Raw genomic sequence first — 20,825 nt, 5'->3', positions numbered from 1 at the left:
TTAGGGAGGGGGCCTTAGGTGATGCAGTGGTCCTGATTTGGAGCTCATGATCATGGTATCTTTTCCTTCTAATCTACAGGGTGATGTTGATCCTTTTCCATCTGGTGGCCAGGCACCCTGTTGAGAGCCAATGATAAGATCTGCAGCTTGTGGCTCTTTCTTTTCCCTCAGGTGTTGTACCTGCTGGTGCTTCTGGCTTGTCTTGGCCTCACCTGAGATCCTACTGATGTTATCTTTCAGGGATCTGGCAAAGATTCTCTTTTGGTCCTATCTCGGGTTGTCTCTCTGTGACACTGGCTATGATGCTACTCACTCAGCTGTTGCTAGCTAGCTCCACAGCCAGCCTCTCACCTATTTCTGGGCCTCATCTAAACACATAAGAACCAGAATTAGTTCAGAAAATGAAATATCACAGCCTCCCTCTACTTGCTCCACAAAGTAGATGTGACCCTACGCTTAGTTATCTCAGGATGGAGTACTGCCCAAGAAGTGATCTATTTCAAAATCCTAATTGGAGGAGGAAGCAAAGCTTTTTTGTCATTGTTATTACTCTTGTCGCTGGCTTTTTATTGTCCCTATCTTTCTCCCTCTCCGAGCCAAAACTTTCCTCTTTCTTTTTTTCTCTTCTGCTCCTACTGACTCAGTTCCAGAAATTGGCAAGCTTCCCTCTGTTTCATATTCTATTCGCCCTGATGCAAACCTGCAGGTCTAACTCAAACTCAAGCCTTAATGATAAATTGTGGGGACTAGAGGAAAAGGATTGGGAAAAGTCAAGCAGCTGTGTCTTCCAAGTAAGATGGTTAATGTGCTAAAGTGGGAGAATGAAAAGAATTTGGAATATATTCTCTCAAGGCTGCTGAAAATCATATTTTACTTGTCTAAAGTGGATTATTACCTTATCTACTCTTTTTGCATTCTTTCAGGAAAAAGCCTTAATTTCTTCTTCCTCCCTGCAGAGATGTTTCAAGTGGGCTAGGTTAAGGTCATATGCTCAGAAAGAAAAAGATAAAAATAAACTAGTAGTTTTCAAAGTATCACCCCATTACAATGGATCCTTTCTCTTGCTAATAAGTTTTGTCAAAGTTTTTCATTGACTTTCTTGTTCTTTTAATAACCAGCTCTTGGATTTATTACTCAATGTATATATATTTCCATGTTCTATTTCCTTCGTGGTGCTTTTATCTTTTAAAATATTCTATTTTTTCAACTTAATGTCTTGAAATGAATGCTTGATTTATTTATGTTATTTTTCCTCTTTTTTGTAACACAAATATTTAATACTATGAATTTCCCATTGAATGCAGCTTTGGACTCATTCCTTCAGTTTCCATATATAATGTTTAGATTTTTAAAAATACATTATATATTGTTTATAATTACATTTTAGAACTTTTTATCTTCAGAGTCATTTAGGTGAAGACTTTAAACTTTCCAAGTGATTGGAATATTTTTTTCTAAAATATTATTTTCTTAACATTAATTTCATTTTGATTATGAAAGTTCAATAAAACCCTGCCATAATGCCATAAGTGAGTACCCAAATATCCAATCATTAGAAATGAGGGGTTGAATTATTGGGAGATTAATGAAACAGCCAGCACAAGCTTGTGTAACTAGCTAATTTGGAGTTCCATGGGAACATCCATGTCTTGGCTATGATTTGGCAACTTTTGGTGGCAGCTGTCCATTTTGGCTTTAAACATCTATGGTGATGATTTGGGATTGTGTGGCTGGCTGTGACGTCCTGGACAGCAGCTGCTATTATTCTTTGAATGTCCTGGTTAGTTGGTGTCTGTTTCATTGGCCCATCTGGGATGATTGAACCATGAGTTTACCAAAGAAGGGGGACCTCACCTTCACGTCTCTGTTTTCCTATAGAGGTTCGCCTGCTATTTTTCTTAATGGCCTTTCTCTCGCTTTCCTGTGGTCCTTTTTTTCTGCAGAAGGACTTTGGCCTCTACACACTAATTGCTGAAGCTAATTAGAAATCCTCAAACTAGGCTGGTCACAGTGGCTCACACCTATAATTCCAGCACTTTGAGAGGCCAAGGCAGGCAGATTACTTGAGGTCAGGAGTTTGAGACCAGCCCGGCCAACATGGTGAAACCCTGTCTCTACTAAAAAAACAAAAATTAATCAGGTGTGGTGGCCAGTGTCTTTAATCCCAGCTACTCAGGAGGTTGAGGCATGAGAATCACTTGAACATGGGAGGTGGAGGTTGAAGTAAGCCAATATCACTCCACTGCACTCCAGCCTGGGCAACAGAGAGAGACTCTGTCTTAAAAAAAAATTTTTTTTAAACGTTAATGTTAGTTAAATTAATCTATATAGTTTTTGGGATCATGCGGCAAAGGGGTGGGCTTTTTAGTAATTATTATTTTACTATACACTTTTTCCTATGAAAATTATTTTTTGATTTTAATCGAGTTATTGCTTAACATCCAAGTACTATTTAGATTCTCTTTTCATTGCTTGGAATTTATCATTTTAAATGATCCCCTCCCCATTTCTTCAGTTCTTTGTTCTTTATTTCTTTCTTGGTCATAAGCTTAGTATCTATTTGCATAAGTCTAATATTTTTAGCATTGGAATATAGATTATAGTCATGAAACTTTAGATTTGGGGGCACTGTTTTTTTTCTGGTAGTTCATGAAAGCTTTTATTTTATTTTAATGATACAATTCTTTCTGTTTTTTTTTTCTTTTGAGATGGAATTTCGCTCTCGTTGCCCAGGCTGGAGTGCAGTGGCGCAATCTTGGCTCACTGCAACCTCCGCCTCGCGGGTTCAAGCGATTCTCCTGCCTCAGCCTCCTGAGTAGCTGGGATTACAGGCGTGCGCCACTGCACCTAGCTAATTTTTATACTTTTAGTCGAGATGGGGTTTCACTCTGTTGGCCAAGCTGGTCTCCAACTTCTGACCTCGTGATCCGACCCCCTCGGCCTCCCAAAGTGCTGGGATTACAGGCATGGGTCACTGCTCCCGGCCACAATTCTTATTTTTCATACATGGATTCTGTTATTCGATCACAGCTGTATTCTTTTTTTTTTTTTTTTTTTTTTTGAGACACAGTCAGTAATGGTGCCATCTTGGCTCACTGCAACCTCCGTCCCCAGGGTTCTAGCAATTCTTCTGCCTCAGTCTCCCAAGTAGCTGGGATTACAGGCAGCGTCCACCACCACGCTTGGCTAATTTTTTTTTTTTTTTTTTTAAGTAGAGATGGGGTTTCGCCATTTTGGCCAGGCTGGTCTTGAACTCCTGACCTCAGGTGATTCACCTGCTGCAGTCTCCCAAAGTGCTAGGATTACAGGCATGAGCCACCACGCCCAGTTCTTTTTTTTCTTTTTATTCTTAAAGCTTTGTAGACATTTTATTTTTTCCTCTATTTTGTGAAGTGAATCTTCGTTTTCTGTCTTGCATTGTTCTTATTCTTCCTTTTCTTCACCATCCCCTCCACAAGTTAATAACTTTATTTCTCTTTCAGATTTTGGCTCTTTTTCCTCTGCTTTCTGGGATGGCTTCTCAAATTTGTCTTCCATGTTACTGAATTACTTTTCTGAAGTGTCACTTCTCTGTTGTGCTCTATCGAAAACAGTAAATTGGTTACATTTTTTATTCTTTACAATTATTTTCTTCTCTCAGCCTGAAACTTACTGTATCAGTTTACATCTCAGAAAGCATCTAAATAGCCTTTTACATCTCACTTTCTGTTATTTTGTGTTTTCTTATATTTCCTTGAGACCACGAAGGGAATGTTTTCTAAAGATTTCCTGTTTCTTGTAGTTAACTGTTTTTCAAAAGTAGGATTCTTCTCTGCATTTTAAGAGCAATAGCCTCCTCCTACATTATAGAATATTTTCATAAGTTTTGTGATTTTTTTTTTTGTTTGTTTTCAACCTAGATGTCCTCAAGTGAGGAGTCCTCTGTCCCACTGTGCTTATCAGACTGGAGGACTTAGGACTTCTTGCTGTCCACCTCAGGGAATAAAAGATTTCCCTTTTTACAGCATTATGGATACCAGAGCCATATACCCCCTTAAACAAATCTCTGAATGTTTAAAGTTTGAGTTTTTTTTTTTAATTGTGATAAAATACACATAACATGAAATTTACTGATTTGAATTTATGGATACCACACCCCAAAGCTATCTCTTGCTCTCATGCCTTAGTTTCATGACTGTTCAAAGTACATGTATTTATAGGTGATCCTGGTCACCCTGACCTGCCGCTGCTGCCAGGAATGGTATCTGGCAAATGTCATCTAAAACCCTGGGAGGGCTGGGCCCACTGGGCTGTCCCAGTATCCACCATCTGCAGGGTGCAATGGCCGATCGACTCCCTTTCCTGTTTCCTTTCATTCTTTCAGTGTTGCTGTATAATGTAATACAATACAATAGAATATAATGTAATCAACATGTAATCTCAAGAGGATGTAGGAAGAGAGAAATGAAGGGGCACTGGGAACACAGGCACCCAAGTAGCCCTTTCTGCCTCAGGCAGCAGATCCTTTCCTGTGTGGGAGAAGCTACCTGATTTTCCAGTTGGGGCAGGCTCTCTATTCTTTGGAAAAGAAAGGCAGACAGTGGGAGGAGAATCAAAACCTCTCTAGTTTTTTTCTCCCTGGACCTGGTCTGGTTCTGAGGTGAAAATTTACATCAGCTGCTGGTAATTCCTCAGAGTGGGTCCATATTTGCTCTTGTTAATAATATCTCTTCCCCAAGCCAGATAAATTTCTGAAGCAGCTGATCTGTTGCCACCAAATGTGCGCTTGTCATTTTGTGTAGACCTGTGTCTGTTCATAAGAATGTAAATAGTCTGGAAGAGAGAAAATCAGGCACTGTTTACTCTCTGCTGTCTTATATTGAAAGTTGTAATAATGTTTTATTCGACATTTTTTGTTGTATATGTTCACAATGGGATCATAACTACAGGCTTCAGAAAATTCAAGATGAGTGTGAACTAGAGCTTGAAAAAAGAAAACTAAACCTAACTCTAGAACACTTGATTTTTACCCTTTTACCCCTTTCCTCTCCACCCCATGCTCCAAATAGATGAAGGCTATTGGATTTTACGTCCGAGAGCAATAAAAGCTTTTTCACTGTTGTGTCTTTGCTTTCTGAAATAATGATACTAATATGTGTTCTGATTTTAAAAATTCAGAATGCTATAAAGTTGCCTTGAGTCTGGTTTCTGAAAGGCTTTGAAAAGAGGCTTTACATCTTACATTCTGCTTCTTTTTCCACTTCCTAATTCCATCTTAATTGCAACCCTTCTCTTTAAAGACTCAGAGGGGTTTCTCCCCAGTCTCTGTTCTGATGTGACTTGCTTTTCTCTTTGCCTTCCCTGTTTGGAAATGGGTTTCACATTTGCTTCCCAGGTTGACATTTTTCAGTGTTTTCATTCTCTGTCATCTCTCCGGCTGCTCTGCTCTGGAAAAACTGTCAGGTGCAGTTGTCCAGGGCAGCTGACCCATGTAGAGGGCTACAGAATATGGGCTGCAGTCACCCCTGAGCTTCTATGGGTGTCTTTTCACATGGACAGGAGAGCCAGAGAGAGCTTGAAGGACACAAAGAAATGCCCTGCTATTGCCTTTTCTTTGTGGACTGGGTAGAGGAACAGGGCAGCAGTTCATGAAGAAATGGTGTCTGAATGACCCACCTCCCATTTCAGAGGTTGTTGGAGGTGGAATTTTATTTTCTATCTCACTCATATAACTACTACTTACTTGACAGCACTTCTGTTAACAAAGAGGCTGGTAAGTTTCTTTTTATGACTCACGAGGCAACATTCGGCAGACAATACCACTTACACACATAGGTCAAAGCAAAGGTGGTTTCCCTGCAACAAAAATCAAGACTTTCTTAGTGGGGTAGTGTTGTCTGGTCTTGTCTATTAATTCAGTGTCTCCTTATTAGACACTTCCTTTAAGGCAACAGACATTGGCATAAATTTGAAAGAAGAAAAAAACCTGACTACCCAGTGGAGGCAGGAAGGATATCTTTGGAGGGGTGGTTATAGAGAAACACAGACATTTTGGCATATTAGGTGCTAACGCTGGAAATAATGAGACCAGAGGCTTGGTTACAGCAGAAGGGATATGAAAGGAAGAAAAGGAAAGAAATATATCCCCACTTCTGCAAGGTACAGTGATTCCTTTTAGAGTCAGTAGTCTTTAGCTCTTCTGTGATCTAAGGGTGCGAGAGTTCTGTAATCTCTCATTTGCAGGGCAAAAAGAGAAGCCTATAAAGAACCTCTGATGTTTTGGTAAACATGAGAAAGGTGCTCTTTTTCCCCCTGATGTCTTGTTTTATAGCTTCCTTTGCCATTAGGAAGATGGCCATTGCTGTAGTATATTTATCTACATACACTTAGAGAAGTTTAGCTTGTCCAGGGCAGCTAAGCCCATCTTTTCTATGTCCTCAGATTTAAACAAATTTACAATTATTTTTCACCAAGTACTAAGAATGATTTATACATGCTGTAGATAATCAGTCATTAATTCTCAGGAACATTCATATCCATGGGCATAATTATTTCTAAAGATAATTTTATAGGGCACAACCTGTGCTTTTGCAGTTATTGTAAAATAATTTTTGTTATCTTGCTAGTTATTGTTGTTATTGTAAAATACACCGAAATTCTCTACCGTATAATTTTTAAATGCAGCATTCCAAGAAATTGAGGTTGTAAAGAGACCATTAATTTTGCAAATGATTAAAGTCTCTCACTGGTTGCTGGAACCTCTGTTGGAATGCTGTCTTTAGAAGCTATATTTGGATTCCACATATTCTTTTTTTGAGATTATAGCCCCTTATTTCCTAACTCTATAAAATAAATGTATGATTCCAAAACCTGGTGTTTGCCAGGTATCTTCTAAGGCTATAATATGTATTTGATAATATTGTTGGTACTTCGCTATTTCAGGAGGACACCTATATCCTACATATTTATATTTGCCAATGTTGCTTTACTGTTTGCACATTAAGTTGTGGGCCTATTTTTGTGTTTTTGAGCTGGGAGTTCACCCAACACACCATATTCACTTTGGGGATACCAAAGTATTTATGCTTCCTATATCTAGGGAATATTATACATGCAATAGATTGTAGTTCTGGGAAGTCAGAGCCTTGTCTATCTTTTTCACCACTGTACCCCAACTATAATCCAGAATAGCAGCTTTTTGGGATTTGAGTTTTGTTGCCTTGTCTAGGTTTTTGGAGGTACCCTTTACCATGTTGTATTACAGGATAGACAGATAGTGAGATTTACGTGATTAAAATAGTCCGAGTTTACAGTTGTGTGCTTATGTGTGAGCATATAAAACACAATTTTCTAATTGGAAGAGGATGATTTAAACCCGCAGAGTTGAAAGCCCATATCTATAATTATTTATTAAAGGAAGACTGTATATTAACAAAAAATTTGAATACCAAGCTGGTATGAAGTCTTATGATATTTGTACTTAGGAGAATTTTTTAAAATAAACTATTTGGAGATTAATGATCACATATCTTTTCAGTCAATGCTAGCACTCATTTCTGTAGGATTTTGAACTTTCTTTGAAAAGCTACAGATCAATGGAAACTTTGTATAGAAATGTAACTTTAGAAAAATAATGATTTTAGAAAATGCATCTCCAAGGCAGAAATTAGTGTTACTCAGGTTTACGCTGGGCTGCTGCTAGAGGATCCTTTTGAAGAAAAATGGCATATTCTAAGCTAAAAAGTGTGCACATAAATTTTTTGATTTTATGGTATATTACTACTCACATATGTGAATAGTAATATTGGTTTCTTGGGCTGGTTTCTTGGAAAAAGCTGTAACAACCTGGAAAATATTGCATTTACCAAACATTGCCCACTGTATATGGTTTCTACCATTTTCCTTAAGAGCGTGTTTTGGCAGAATGAGACACATATAACATTTTAAAAGATTGTTTTGGCCGGGTGCGGTGGCTCATGCCTGTAATCCCCGCACTTCAGGAGGCCGAGGCAGGTGGATCAAGAGGTCAGGAGTTTGAAATCAGCCTGGCCAACATGAGGAAACCCCATCTCTATTAAAAATACAAAAATTAACCAGGCGTGGTAGCAGGCACCTGTAATCCCAGCTACTCGGGAGGCTGAGGTAGGAGAATTGCTTGAACCTGGGAGGTGGAGGTTGCAGTGAGCCCAGATCATGCCACTGCACTCCAGCTTGGGGGACAGAGCAAGACTCCATCTCAAAAAAAAAAAAAAAAAGATTGTTTTATATCATCTTTACTATAAAAACAATAAAAATTAGAGCTTGTGTTTAGGGCCAATTTCAAATGTGGAATTTTCAAATAAATCTTTTTAATAAACGTAATTTTATTGAGTTTGACAGATTCTTTCAAATGACACTTAATTAAATTAATTAACGAATTTAGAGGTGGGACTTCCAGATGGTGGAGCGAGGATAGTTTTCAACAAATGGTGCTGGCACAATGGGATCTCTATAGGCAAAAAGATAAGTTTAGATCCCGGGGCCGGGCATGGTGGCGCCACGCCTGTAATCCCAGCACTCCGGGAGGCTGGGACAGGTGGATCACTTGAGGTCAGGAGTTCGAGATCAGCCTGGCCAACATGGTGAAAGTGAGCTGAGATCACGCCACTGCACTCCAGCCTGGGTGACAGAGCAAGAATCAGTCTCAAACACACACACACACACACACACACACACACACACACACACACACACAAAACAATAAAACAAAACAAAAAACAAATTACATTTGAGAAACTATTGAGTTGACAAACTATTACAAAAGTGATTAAAAATCAGTATCCCTTTGCCTCCAGGAGTTGTGGAGTAATTTCCTATTGCTTATAGTTATGAAAGCCATGGGCATTGTCATGCTGAATCCCATAGTTATTCCCTATTCAAATTGCTGTAATGGAGTGAAGTCAGAGTCGGCATCCAGTTTAAGATTGTTGGCACTGGGAGTTTATTTAAGATCTTCCTTTCCTTGTTGGAAGATCCACATAGTTCAAGGGAGTGTTGAATCTTTGTTGTACAATTGAAAATACCTCCATGTATGTTCATGCACTTTGTAGGAACAGCTACATGGATATTTTATTGCTCTAATGATTTCTAATGAGCCATTTCCTCCTGGGAGATAACCTCAGCATGCCTGGTAGTGATACCTCTTCTTCACGTGCAGTTGGCCTGGGAGTCGCTAAATCGACACATGGGTAGTGGGGGTAAAGTGAGCCTTGTTAGGATTGTGCAGGAGGCGACAGACACAGGGGGGAGATGAGGCTTAGAGATTGCTGGCACTAAATCAGACATTCATGGAGGTCCAAGTGCAACTACTTTGGAAAAGAGTTTGGCAGTTTCATAAAAAGTTAAACATAGGCTGGGCATGGTGGCTCATGCCTGTAATCCCAGCACTTTGCTGAGGCTGAGGGGGGTGGATCACCTGAGGTCAGGAGTTTGAGACCAGCCTGGCCAACACAGCAAAACCCTGTCTCCATTAATAGTACAAAAATTAGCAGGGTGTGTTGGTGGGTGCCTCTAATTCCAGCTACTCGGGAGGCTGAGGCATGAGAAACACTTGAACACAGGAAGCAGAGGTTGCAGTGAGTCGAGATTGCACCACTGCACTCCAGTCTGGGCAACACAGAGAGGCTCCATCCCCACCTCCAGAAAAACAAAACAAAACAAAACAAAACAAAAAACGAAGAGACAGGAGGAAGAAGCCCAGAAAGTAATAATGCATGACCTGTAAATCATATGTAGTGAGATGTGTAAAAAGCTGAATACCTGAAACTTGAGATATGAATCTGAAAAGCTGGAAGAGGAAAATTCTATCTCAAGAAATGAAATTATCATTTTAAATGAAGAAGATAGCATTTTCAACTTGAAATTAAGTAGAAACTGTAAAACTGTAAAAAGCTGTAGTTTGGAAAGTGGTTTGTGTTTTTTATTTGCCATAATATGTCATCTTATGGAGGCTGTGAAGCACCTTTTGGGTAAGGCAGTTTGAGTCAGTGACCAAAACACTGGATTGAATAAAGAATTGTTAACTCTGAAAATGTGACTGAATTATATGAAGAGACTCAAAAGGTAAGAGTTATTCTAAAAAGGCCTGTGCAGTATTCTCTTGGTGTCAATCCCTTTTCCTCAAAGATAAGAGTTTGCCTTTCCTTTTAGTACAGAGGAAGTGTCTTTTACATGGGAATTTCATCTTTTGCTTTTAATAAGTACCACAAAGGTCAAAATGATTTTCTTTGTTATCTTCTGGTTTCCAAGTGTCTTTACTTAAATAGTAAGACAGAATAGCTGAGGAGTTTTGGAGAAAGAGAGCTTAGCTGAGAGAAAGATAAAGAGGAGGAGGTGTAGGAAGGGAAGGGAAAGGCTTTGGACCGGAAAGGCTCAGCTAGCTCAGAGGCAGTCTGTAAGTCCTGAATGTGTTTTGGAGCCTTAAGATACCAATTGAGATATGTGTCCTAGTTGGACTATGATTTTATAGGTGTGATTTTTTTTTTTTTTTTTTAGTTTAGTTTTCAGTAAAACAGACTCTTTGAATGATCTCCATAACGTTTGTGTATGTTACCAGCGGGGGTCCCAGAGCAGGAGCTATACTGGCATGCCTTTGAATTTTGAGAGCCCATTTGTAAATAAATTTATCTAGGTGATTCGGTTTAATGCCGAATACACAAAAGCCAAATTAAACTCAAAGTGTGCAAATGAAGTGGAGTATAAAGTACATACTTATCAAGAAAGATGATAACTCTTCTCCAGTGGGGAAAAGTCTCTGTAACCAGGAGGGGAAAAACCCCTTTCTAAACACGAGATCTCATAACCAGGAGGGAGAAAGACCTCTCATAACCAATTCCCAAATAAAATCAAGCTCAGTAAAATAAAATAAAATAAAATAAAATAAAATAAAATAAAACAGAGAGTTTAATTCAAGAGAGACTCACCAGGCAGTAAAAGAGGCAACCTACAGAAACAGGGGGGCAGGGCCAGGCATGGTGGCTCACACCTGTATTCCTAGCACTTTAGGAGGCCGAGGTGGGTGAATCACTAGGTCAGGAGTTTGAGACTGGCCTGGTCAATATGGTGAAACCCCATCTCTACTAAAAATACAAAAATCAGCCGGGTATGGTGGTGCCCAGCTACTCAGGAGGCTGAGGCAGAAGAATTGCTTGAACACGGGGGACAGAGATTGCAGTGAGCTGAGATTGGGCCACTGCACTCAAGCCTGGGTGACAGAAGAAAGAAAGGGAGAAAGGAAGGGAAGGGAAGGGAAGGGGAAGAAGGGAAGGGGAAGAAGGGAAGGGGAAGAAGGGAAGGGGAAGAAGGGAAGGGGAAGAAGGGAAGGGGAAGACGGGAAGGGAAGGGAGGAAGGGAAGGGAAGGGAAGGGAAGAAAAAAAGAAAGAGAAAGAAAGGAAAGGAGGAGAGAAAGAAGAAAGAAAGAAAAGAAAAGAAAGGAAAAGAAAACAAAGGTCCAAGGGGCCTGAATGTGGATACCACAAGCCATAGTTCCGGGGCCAGTTGTTGATCTCTCCAAGGTAAGTCTGCTTCAGACTCCACTTCTGACACCAAGTATGCTGAAATCAAAGTAAAATATAGAGATAGTCCAGGCATGGTGGCTTACACCTGTAATCCCAGTACTTTGGGAGGCCAAGCCAAGAGGATTTGAGGCCAAGTGTTCATGACCAGCCTGGGCAACATAGTGAGACCATGTCTCTATAAACTAAAAATTAAAAAATAAAACAAAATTAGCTGAGTGTGATGGCACATATGTAGTCCCTACTACTTGGGAGGTTGAGGCAGAAGAATTGCTTGAGTCCAGGAGTTCAAGGCTGCAGTGAGCTGTGACTGTGCCACTGCACTCCAGCCTGAGGCAACAGAGAGAGACCCTCCCTCAAATATATATGAAATACGTATGAGAGAGAGAGAGAGAGAGAGAGAGACAGAGAGAGAGAGAGAGAGATATGAATCTGTCAGTGAAATGGTTATTTATTTATTTATTATTATTATTTCTGAGATGGAGCCTTGCTTTGTCGCCCAGGCTGGAGTGCAGTGGAGCGATGTCCGCACACTGCAACCTCTGCCTCCTGGGTTCACGCCATTCTCCTGTCTCAGCCTCCTGAGTAGCTGGGACTATAGGCACCCGCCACCTTACCCGGCTAACTTTTTTGTATTTTTAGTAGAGACGGGGTTTCACTGTGTTCGCCAGGATGGTCTCGATCTTCTGACCTAGTGATCCGCCCGCCTGGGCCTCCCAAAGTGCTGGGATTGCAGGTGTGAGCCACCGCGCCTGGCCTAAGTGAAATGTTTTATTTGGGAATCACAGAATTGCAATTTGGGGCATACACAAATTGCAGTGGCGTGGTCTTGGGTATGCCTGAAGAACAAAGAGAAAGTTGGGCGTTTGTATTAGTTAGTTTTCATGCTGCTAATAAAGACATACCTGAGATTGGGCAATTTACAAAAGAAAGAGGTTTAATGTACTCACAGTTCCACGTGGCTGGAAAGGCCTCACAATGGTGGTGGAAGGTAAAAGGCATATCTCACAGGGTGGCAGACAAGGGAAGAGGGCTTGTGCAGGAAGACGGTCCTTTATAAAACCATCAGATCTCGTGAGACTTATTCACTATCATGAGAATAGCACATGAAAGACCTGCTATTAATTCAATTACCTCCCCCCGGGACCCTCCCACAACACGTGGGAATTAAAGATGAGATGCGTGTGGGGACACAGCCAAACCATACTAGAGTTTTATCAGTAAGAGAAGTGTTACGTATTGTTTAGAAAGAAAGCTCATTGGCACTATAGAAGGTTTTGGGAGCTGGCAAGCTCTGACTGGTGAGTGACCGTGGTAAGTAAAACTAGTCTTAGAGTCGCAGCAGGTGATTCCAGCAGCTGCTAAGTAAAACTCATCTTAGGGTTACAGCACATTGTTTTGGTAGCTGGGTTTGTGGATAATTTTTGAAGCAGGTGCTATGTGCAGAGTGCTTTTCCCCCCGCTGGTCCCTAGACTCTGATTTATTTGGGTATGGCAAGAATCACCCAATTCACATAATCAGCTTTCACAGAAGTAAAGTTTTGTCGTTGGGATATGAGAGGATGTAACTATTTTTGAAGAGCACCAACTTTTAACAAGTCTCGTTAGGCAATCCACGTTGTTATTAAAAATATCTTGAGGTGAGACACAGACAGAATGGGCAAAATTTTCCATTAATATTCAGATTTCTTGCATTGCCCTCCATTTTATAAGCAGTTCAAGTCAGGGCTGAAATGCTGTGTGTTTAAGATAGAGAATAGTCACCCAAATGGGAGTCCCTGTGATGTGTGGGACTTACGCAAAGACATTGTGTCAAGCTCAATAGAACCAAGGAAGTTTAGCAATTATTCAACTGTTACTAAGCACCGGGTTTCAGCAGCTTTGTATGATTTCATTTAATTCTCACCACAACGTTATTATGTAGAACTGGTAATATTCTCATTTCACCAAAGGAGAGGCCATGACACAGAGAGGTCAGCAACTTGTCCCAGGCCACAAAGCTGAAGCCTGTGCTCCTCATGGTCTTTGCCCTCATGGGAATTAGGTTCCAGATGGTGAAACGGAGATAAGTTGCAGTTTGTCTCATAGGAAATGGAGATGGAGCTTTCTGGACATTTAGGGGACTTGGAAGAAGGAGGTGAGCACATGTGACAGGCTTTTGGGGACAGAGGGCCTTGGGGAGACCTGGAGGTGATGGAATTTGGTCTAGAAGCCACATACCATACTGAGAGGCAAGAGACCAGCTCAGATCTTTGAATCTCTTCAGATTATAAAGTCAAACTTAATGAATTCAGATAAGCAGCAGCAACAAGGAATGCAGAATAAGCCAGGCATGGAGAGGTCAGCTTCAGGGGGCTTTCCAGGGGCTGGCATCCCCCTGGGTGTAATTCAGGCCCCAGGCCATTTTTGAAAATAACCTGGAGAGCTTTCTCAGCATGGGAGTCCTTGCTGAGTCTGGGAGCTTGGAGCTGCCCCAGTCTGTGTGGGTGGGTCGGAGAGTCTGTACCCAGCCTTAAAGGTGGAAGCTGGTGTTCTGGTGGCCACCTCCAGAAAGTTGCCCTCTCGTGGCACAAGAGAAACCATAAACCATGCCAGTGAACGTGCACTGAGGGCTCATTATTTACTTTACCCAAGTTGCAGTTAACCAACTCAGTTTCCCTTTCCCATGTGTGTGTGTGTGTGTGTGTGTGTCCTCCCAACACCTACAGACACAGGTTCAGGCTATATTTGTGGGATTGTACTGTACTTTCAGGAAGGTCCGGGGAATAAGCACATCTACCTCATTCACCCTGAGTTTCATTAAGAGCAAGTCCCCTAACAAAAGAATGAATTTATATCCAAAGATTCTATCCCGACTCACTCAAAAAGATGATTTTCTTTTCTTTTGAAAATATTCTCAGCACAGTACTGACTCCAGCACACAGTCAAAAGGTTATTAATGGCTTCATTCATCCGTTCAGTGGATATTTATGCTGCAGGAAACCTGTGCTCTTATCTCAGAGCCTGGGTACCAACAGGGTGAATATGCAGGTGGTGCCTAATTTGATTGGGTAAAAACATCCTTCTTTCCTTAGGAAGGCAGGTGCTAGGTCCAGCTCTGTAGTGTTTGTGGCAAAGCACATCAATTGCCGAATCTTTGAAGATTTTCTGAGACTCTGCCCTGGTCAGCCGGAGTTTCAGAATCTGTGGACATAGTCCCAAGAAAGCATCTGTCCCTGCTCCCAAGGAGTCCCCCATCTAGAGGGTGGGAAGCAGCATATGTAATGACCATTCTGCATAAATGCTGTCCTTGAAATATGTCTAGGCATGAAGAGGGGGTAGCCCAAGGGAGAGAAGCCAGGGGAGGCTAAACAGGTACAAGTGCCTGTTTTGAGTCTTGAAGGATAAGTAGAAATTCCTTGAGCAGGCAAGAAGGGAAAAAGACCTTGGCACCACATCTAAAGGCTTAAGGATATAAGCACAAGATGGGTTTGTGAAGCTGAAAAATCTCTCGGGATGGCTGGGTCCCAGGATATGCATTGAAGACAGGTGAATGTGAGGCTGGAAAAGTAGATAGCGGGCTACAAAACAAAGGGGCACTCCTTGCTAAATAATTCAGGCATTATCGCACAGGTTTTGGGACTTTATTGAAGGCTTTTCAGGTGGACGACCTCATTAAGTCTGTAATTTGGAGAGATGACTGGGGCTGCAGTGAGGCAGAGCTGATGTTCAGCCAGGATGGCCATACCAGTTATTAAAGTGCCGAGAGGGCTGCAGCCCTGAGTCCCGGGTGCTCTGCCCCCAGCCCCTGGCCCTCCTTCCAGGGACTCCAGAGGTGGATACCTGGTTGAGCGGGTGTCTGCACAGGGGAAGTGCCTACCATGGGCCCAGCATCTGTTTCTGATCAGTTGGGGGTCTATCATAAACATTAAGTATTATTATGTTTATATTTTTGTTAGTTTGATGGGCGAAAATGGTATCTCTTTGTTTTAACTGGAATTTCCTTGATTACCAATGGTTAGATATTAAAGCTGTATCTTAGATCTTTAATCTGGCGAATGAATTAGTGATGCCCTGTGATTATTTTTTTGGACCACAGGTGTTTAACAATTATTTAAGCAAGGGTGTGTGTGTGAGTAGCAACTTGATATAGATGTGTCACGTGTGTTTAACAAGCTGATATAAAAATGTGTTATTGGGCCGGGCACGGTGGCTCAAGCCTGTAACCCCAGCACTTTGGGAAGCCAAGTCGGGCGGATCACGAGGTCAGGAGATTAAGACCATCCCGGCTAACAAGATGAAACCCCGTCTCTACTAAAAAATACAAAAAAATAAACTAGCCAGGTGAGGTGGCGGGCGCCTGTAGTCCCAGCTACTCAGGAGGCTGAGGCAGGAGAATAGCGTAAACCCGGGAGGTGGAGCTTGCAGTGAGCTGAGATCCGGTCACTGCACTCCAGCCCGGGCGACAGAGGGAGACTCCGTCTCAAAAAAAAAAAAAAAAGAAAATGTGTTATTGTCCTGTTGAGGAAAGGTATAGGTTATTTTTTTCCCCCAGATTTAAAATGTTCATTAGTTTCCTGAGTCACATAAAGAAGCCAGAGAAGTTGGGATGTGACCTGTCATTGTTCTGTTATTAGAGAAACTTCAGCCAAATTAAATTTAAAGGAGTTTAATTGAGCAACAAACAATTCATGAATCGGGCAGTCCCCAGAATCACAGCAGATTCAAAGAAATTCCAGGGATGCCTCATTGTCAGAGCAAATTTATATACAAAACAAACAAACAAACAAACAAAAAAAAAACAACAACAAAAAACAAGGAAGTGACACATAGAAGTTGGCAGTGAGGTACAGAGACAACTGAGGTGGTTACAGGTTAGTGTTTGTCTTATTTGAACACAGTTTGAACACTTAGCAGTCTATGAGTGGTTGAAAGTATAGCTGCTGGAATTGGCCAAGACTCAGCTATTGTTACAGGCACATACTTCTAAGTTAGCTCTTCAATCTTGTCTGACTATTAAGCTAGGTTACAGCTCTTCCACAAGGACCCTAATATAGAAGTACAGAGTCCTCAGGCCATATTTAGTTTGCTTTAACAGGTCTCACTCATCTGTTTCCTTGAGCCATTAAGTAGGATCTAAATCAGACACCAATGTGGCGTCAACTCTTTGAAAAGCTGAAAAGTGTGTTTATCATTGTCTGTGAGCTTATATGCAACTGCATTTGTTGGCTATATTTTTTCCTGCTAGCATGTTTTTAGCATAAAGGTCATAAACTGGCAATAATAATGTATCATAAACGCAGGCAGTCTCTTGAAATTCACATTCATACACATTACATCACAGCAAATCCGTGGGGTGGAAAAGGACCTTCTCCTCCTGTCTGCTCAGATTGTTGTAATTGCCTCAGAACTACTGTCCTCTTCCAGAATCTATTCTCAAAACAGCACGCTGAGTGGTCCTTTTAAATACATACTCCATCCTGTCGCTCTCCTCCAGTGACTCCTCAGTTCACTCAGTGAAGGCCCAAGTCTTTTTCCAGGCTGGTGAGTCATTAAAAAATCTGGTACCCACTGCTTCTCTGACTTCATCTCTTTCAACTCTCCTTGCTCACTGTGTTCCAGCTGCATGGAACTTCCAGCTATTTCTAGAACATGGTATGCTCTGGCACCTTGTCTCCAACAGTGTTCTCTGCCTGGACCAAGGGTCTTTCATGAGCATCCCCCAGACACCCACCTAGTCTACTTCCTGCTTCCGGTTTTCGGCTTCTGGCTTCTGGCTTTCTGTCTCTCCCTTCAGACTCCACTCTTAAACTTACTCTCTGTTTCCTCTTTCTTTGCTCTATTTTTTCCTGTATCACTTTTCATCATATGACACCACATATATTTCACAGTACTTGTTCTTATCTATCTCCTCCCACTAGGCAGCGAGCTCCATGTGGACAGAGATGTTTGTCTGTTTCATTAACAGTTGTGCCTGGAATACTCATGGCATATAGTAGAAACTGACTATTTGTTGGGCAAATTCCTTTTTTTTCCCCCCAAAAGAAGACCATGAGGCACAGAGAAACTGCAGTGATTTGCCTAAGGTCACACAGCTAGTAGGTGTACAACTTGGGACTTGAACCCAGGACGCCTTCCTGCAGGGTTGTTTTTACGGATCTCACGCTGGCTTTCTGAATTCTTTCCTTGTTTTTGCAGCGGGCTCTGCGTTGTTGTTCTAACAGATAATGCTTTTTCTACCATAGCCTGGTTGGGCTATATTTTTCAGAAATCCAAATAAATCTATATTACAGTCACACCCTTTCCCCCCCCTTTAAAACGAAACTTTTATTCACTAAAATAACTGCTTTCGAATTGGTATATCATTATTCCAGTCACACTTTGAAATGATGTGCTTAAAATACCTTTAAAACAGCACTGTGAAGACATTTCTTTTATATAAATGTTACAAATGTGGTTCAAAAGACCTGCCCTGACTTTCTTTCCCTTACCCTCCATCTCAGGGTGGGAGCTACCTGGTCCTCGGGTGCCTTCCAGCCGTCCTCAGCGGCTGGTTCTCATCCTCATGTCGGCCAAAGGTGGCAGCCCTTGGGGCAGTCTGCTTCACAGCTGAGAAGGAAAGAAATGGACGAGAGCAAAGGGCTTTTTCCTAATGAGGCTTTGCCTTTGTAGTTGAAAAGGAAATCCCTACTCAAAGATTTCTGCCTAAATCTTTTTAGCCATAAGTGTCACATGCTCAGCCTTGGCTTCTGGAAGTCTAGAAAGATAAATGTCTCGCTTAGTAGCCTGTGTATTGAAGGCAGGCAAGGGAAAGGGGTTTGGGAATGGCTTTGGGCCACTGTCTGCCACAAGAGGGAGCCCCCGATCACACTGAGCAAGTCTTTCGTGTAACCTTAATAAGAATATAAAAGGAATAATCAGCAGAGTAAATAGGCAACTGACAGAATGGGAGAAAATATTTGCAAACTATGCATCTGTCCAAGGGCTAGAATCCAGAATCTACAAGGAACTCAAACAAATCAACAAGAGAAAAATAATCCCATCAAAAAGTGAGCAAAGGACATGAATAGGCAATTCTCAAGACATACAAATGGCCAACAAACATGGGAAAAACTGCTTGACACGACTAATCATCAGGGAGATGCAAGTTAAAACCGCAGTGAGATACCACCTTACACTGGCAAAAAACGACCATTATTACAAAGTCAACAACAACAGATGTTGGTGAGGATGTGGGGAAAAGGAAACAGACACTGCTGGTGGGAATGCAAATTAGTACAGCTTTTATGGAAAACAGCGTGAAGATTCCACTAAAAGTGGATCTACCATTCAATCCAGCAATCCCACTATCAAGTATCTAGCCAAAGGAAAAGAAGTCTATATGAAAAATACACAAGCACACGCATGTTTATAGTAGCACAATTCACAATTGCAAAGATGTGGAACTAACGTTAAGTGCCCATCCAATGAGTCGATAAAGAAAATGTGGTGTATATACACCATGGAATACTACTCAGCCATAAGAAGGAACAAAATAATGTCTTTTGCAGCAACTTGGATGGAGCTGGAGGCATTATTCTTAGTGAAGTAACACAGGAGTAGAAAACCAAAAACTGTACATCCTCACTTATAAATGGGAGCTAAGCTATAAGTATGCAGAGACATACAGAGTGGATATAATGGTCTTTAGAGACTCAGAAGGGGGAAGACGGGAGGAGCGCTAGAGAGAAAAAAACTACACATAGGTACAATGTACACTACTCAGGTGATGGGTGCACTAAAATCTCAGAATTCACCACGTACAATTCATCCATGTAACAAAAAAACACTTGTACCCCAAAAACTACTGAAATAAAGAAATTTTAACAAAGAATATAAATATTTGGAAGAGAAGGGATGCTATAGAAGAAAGGTACCAGATGCTAAATGAAGCTCCAAATGGTAAAATGTGAAGTACAAATAGAAGTTGAAAAAGTAAGGCCAGGCATGGTGGCTCATGCCTGTAATCCTGGCACTCTGGGAGTCTGAGGTGGTCAGATCACTTGAGCCTAGGAGTTCAAGTCGAGCCTGAGCACGTAGTGAGACCCTGTCTCTACACAAGATGCAAGAATTAGCTGAGCATGGTGGTACGCATCTGTAGTCCCAGCTATTCTCAGGAGGGTGAGGTGACAGGATCACCTGAGCCCGGGAGGTGGAGGTTGCAGATTTCATGGGCACACAGGGAGAAACACACAGGGAGAAAGTGAGAGGGAGGAGAGGCAGTTGGAAGGGCTCAAGGAAAGAAGCCGCTGAGCTGTGTCTCCAGGGAGGAGCTAAGCAACCATCCAGGTAGAGGAAGAGGCGGCCAAGCAGAAGGAACAGCAAGTAAAAGAAAAGCTGATTTCATGCCACTGCATTCCAGCCTGGGCAACAGAGTGACATCCTGCCTCGAAAACAGAAAAGAAAAATAGAAATAAAAGGTAGAAAAAGTACTGAGGAGTATGTGGGGGTGTTGGTGGTGGGGTTAGTCGTGGTGATGATCTATTATATCCCTAAAGTGAAAAACTCGCAGTATAAATGATTAAGCGATCATAAATTCTAAGGGTAATTGATGTAGTCCAAAATACGAAGCCAAGTTTTAAAGAAATCTATCTACTAATACTAGATATAAACCAACAGGAGGAGGGGGCACAACAGAACAAAACACAAGATGTTAAATGAAGCCCCCAGATCGCACTTACCGGATGTGCTACTAATATCATCATGAATCCCCCTACACAACAGGAAGGGGGTGTGGAGGTGCAGCTCAGGCCACAAAAGCCACATAACATGTTGACAGTGTTCAACCCCCATTCATTTCTCAGGTTATCACAGAATGACTTCTGCCCCACCTACTGTTCTCCCAGCAGGCTTTCTGCTGAGATGGTCGGCATCGTAGCCAACAGGTCTATCCTTGCACTACTTGCTTCCTCGAATTTGACCACGCCTTCCACTTCACACTGGTTTTCTCCTTGGACTCCCACAATGCCAGCTCTGTGGCTATCCTCTGCTTCTTGGTGCCGCTCTTCACCTTCCTGTCCCCTTTTCTATCAATTCAGACACATTCTTCTCTCTGGCCTCTGTGCACTTTTACTTGCTGTTCCTTCTGCTTGGCTGCCTCCTCCTCTACCTAGCTGGTTGCTTAGCTCCTCCCTGGAGACACAGCTCAGCGCCTGCTTTCCTCGGGAAGCCCTTCCAATGGCCTCTCCTGTCTCTAACTTTCTCCCTGTGTGTTTCTTCACATAGGTCAGTATCACGCCAGTGTCGACTGACTCTATTTGCCCACTTCTTGGGTA

The 20,825-nt window shown here is 41.8% G+C and overlaps 1 protein-coding gene and 1 long non-coding RNA gene across 5 annotated transcripts in view; one reads left to right on the top strand and one right to left on the bottom strand.

The window, feature by feature from the left end:
* ST8SIA6 (ST8 alpha-N-acetyl-neuraminide alpha-2,8-sialyltransferase 6) overlaps window positions 1-20,825 on the top strand; it is a 152,005-nt gene that overhangs the window by 4,031 nt on the left and 127,149 nt on the right. The gene's annotated exons all lie outside the window — the stretch shown is intronic.
* Window positions 3,366-20,358, bottom strand: LOC115900470. Its single transcript, XR_004060149.1, has 3 exons — window positions 20,232-20,358; window positions 5,723-5,835; window positions 3,366-3,580 (listed from the first exon to the last, which is right to left on the bottom strand). It is a non-coding gene; the product is annotated as an uncharacterized LOC115900470 (long non-coding RNA).

This window comes from Rhinopithecus roxellana, chromosome 11 (genome assembly GCF_007565055.1).
Source record: "Rhinopithecus roxellana isolate Shanxi Qingling chromosome 11, ASM756505v1, whole genome shotgun sequence".
Taxonomy (NCBI): Eukaryota; Metazoa; Chordata; class Mammalia; order Primates; family Cercopithecidae; genus Rhinopithecus; species Rhinopithecus roxellana.
Note: the sequence above shows the minus strand (reverse complement) of the source record. Positions and strands in the feature narration are given on the sequence as shown.